General features: G+C 43.4%; 1 protein-coding gene across 1 annotated transcript in view; it reads right to left on the minus strand.

The window, feature by feature from the left end:
• The window catches only part of LOC143299661 (uncharacterized), a 39,814-nt gene that overhangs the window by 36,259 nt on the left and 1,055 nt on the right, over positions 1-2,500 (minus strand). The window lies entirely within an intron of this gene.

Below are 2,500 nucleotides of genomic sequence, written 5' to 3' on the forward strand. Positions count from 1 at the left end.
AGAGAGAGACAGAGAAACATAGAATGGACAAGCAAACAAAGCTTAAGGACTAAACTATACACTCAACTGAGTAAAACATGCAAACTGAAACCAGTCACGCCCGTCAAATAAACATTCACTCCACAGACGTGTATTTGTGTTTCACTTAAACACCAAACTCGTTACAGGACCGTAGGCGGCATTCCCCCATTCCAGACAGTCGACGGAAAATGGGCGTGAGGACTGGTAGGGTGTTGTCAGGAGGTGTGGGGGTGCAGGGTGGTGGTGTGGGCGTGGTTGAAAGCTTTATTCTTTATGGTCCCTGTACCTGTTTGTCGGTGTGCCAAAGTGACTTGACTGTGACCGTGACACTGTTCGCCGGAACAGATTGTGTGTGTGTGTGTGTGTGTGTGTGTGTGTGTGTGTGTGTGTGTGTGTTTCACCCGCACCCACTCCCTGTCTCTTTGAAAGCAGTGTTGTTTTTACAAGCTTCTTCTTCTTCTTCTGCGTTCACTCGTATGCACACGAGTGGGCTTTTACGTGTATGACCGTTTTTACCCCGCCATGTAGGCAGCCATACTCCGTTTTCGGGGGTGTGCATGCTGGGTATGTTCTTGTTTCCATAACCCACCGAACGCTGACATGGATTACAGGATCTTTAACGTGCGTATTTGATCTGCTTGCATATACACACGAAGGGGGTTCAGGAACTAGCATTTTCGGGGGTCTGCACATATGTTGACCTGGGAGATCGTAAAAATCTCCACCCTTTACCCACCAGGCGCCGTCACCGTGATTCGAACCCGGGACCCTCAGACTGAAAGTCCAACGCTTTAACCATTCGGCTATTGCGCCCGTCTTTACAAGCTTCGTGTTCTCAGTGATGTTATCACAGGGGTGGGTGGGGGTCCTACAGCTAACTCCTCCACTATAAAGTTGTATGGTTGCACTCTGTACAAGACAAATGTTTCTGTCTATACACAGGTTACTCCGTCCCTCCCACACGCGACACACTTTCAGATATGATAAGATAAGATAAGATAAGTATAACTTTATTATCTCCAACTGGAGAAATTTGGTCAGGTGCATTATCACAACATAGACAAGTAAACAACATGGGGACCATAACTGTAAAAGCCAACAACAGCCCCTACAAATATTATGAAGCTACAAATGTAAAAAAAAATATCACACACATCGTTTCATACATACATCCACACACTGCAGGTAATAACTAGTATTCTTAATTTAAAAACAGAAAGAATTAAACATTATTTGAATATAATTATAAACATAGCCTACTATACTGCACATTGATTATAATAGATAAGTATAAAGATGAATTGCGGAAAACCACAACCAGATAATCAGCACCCCCCCCCCACACACACACACACGCGCGGATTACTTGATTAAACAAGAGAGTTAGGGCGTGGGAGAGAGAGACAGACGGGCGGGCAGAGAGAGAGAGAGAGAAAGAGGAAGAGAGAGAGGGACAGAGACAGAGAGAGACGGACAGGGAGAGGGAGAAATTGACAATGGTGTATTCATGTAAAGGCCATAGCACCAAATGAGGGGAGTGTGTGTGTGACAAAACAGACATTTGCAAATGCAAATATTGATAGTGCCAATTTCTATATATATCTAGAAAAAGGACATTTTACTATAAAAAGCATTCTATCTCTGATTTTAAAAGCTCGATACAGAAACATACTAAAATCTTAAACTACATTTTCATTGGTTGATGTCATCAGCGACATCAGGCGGAAAAGACATGGTTGTTTATAATATTTACTTGGGATCCGCCTTTCTGTTATATTTTGAGAGAGAGAGAGAGAGAGAGAGAGAGAGAGAGAGAGAGAGAGAGACAGACAGACAGACAGACAGACAGACACAGAGAGCGACAGAGATACAAAGTACCAATAGAGCCTCCGTGACGTGCTTCAAATAATCACCACTGCTAATGACCATGACATAAAAGTGGGGTCAAATAATCACCAGTACTCCTAACCATGACATAAAAGTGGGGTCAAATAATCACCAGTGATGTTATCAGTGTCACGGTCATAAAAATGGGGGTCAAATAATCACCAGTGCTAATGACCATGACGTAAAAGTGGGGTCAAATAATCACCAGTGCTCATGACCATGACGTAAAAGTGGGGTCAAATAATCACCAGTGCTAATGACCATGACGTAAAAGTGGGGTCAAATAATCACCAGTGCCCATGACCATTACTAAAAGTGGGGTCAAATAATCACCAGTGCTCATGACCATGACATAAAAGTGGGGTCAAATAATCACCAGTGCCCATGACCATGACATAAAAGTGGGGTCAAATAATCACCAGTGCTCGTGACCATGACATAAAAGTGGGGTCAAATAATCACCAGTGCCCATGACATAAAAGTGGGGTCAAATAATCACCAGTGCTCGTGACCATGGCATAAAAGTGGGGTCAAATAATCACCAGTGCTCATGACGAAGACATAAAAGTGGGGTCAAATAATCACCAGTGCT

This window comes from Babylonia areolata, chromosome 25 (genome assembly GCF_041734735.1).
Source record: "Babylonia areolata isolate BAREFJ2019XMU chromosome 25, ASM4173473v1, whole genome shotgun sequence".
Lineage (NCBI taxonomy): Eukaryota > Metazoa > Mollusca > Gastropoda > Neogastropoda > Buccinidae > Babylonia > Babylonia areolata.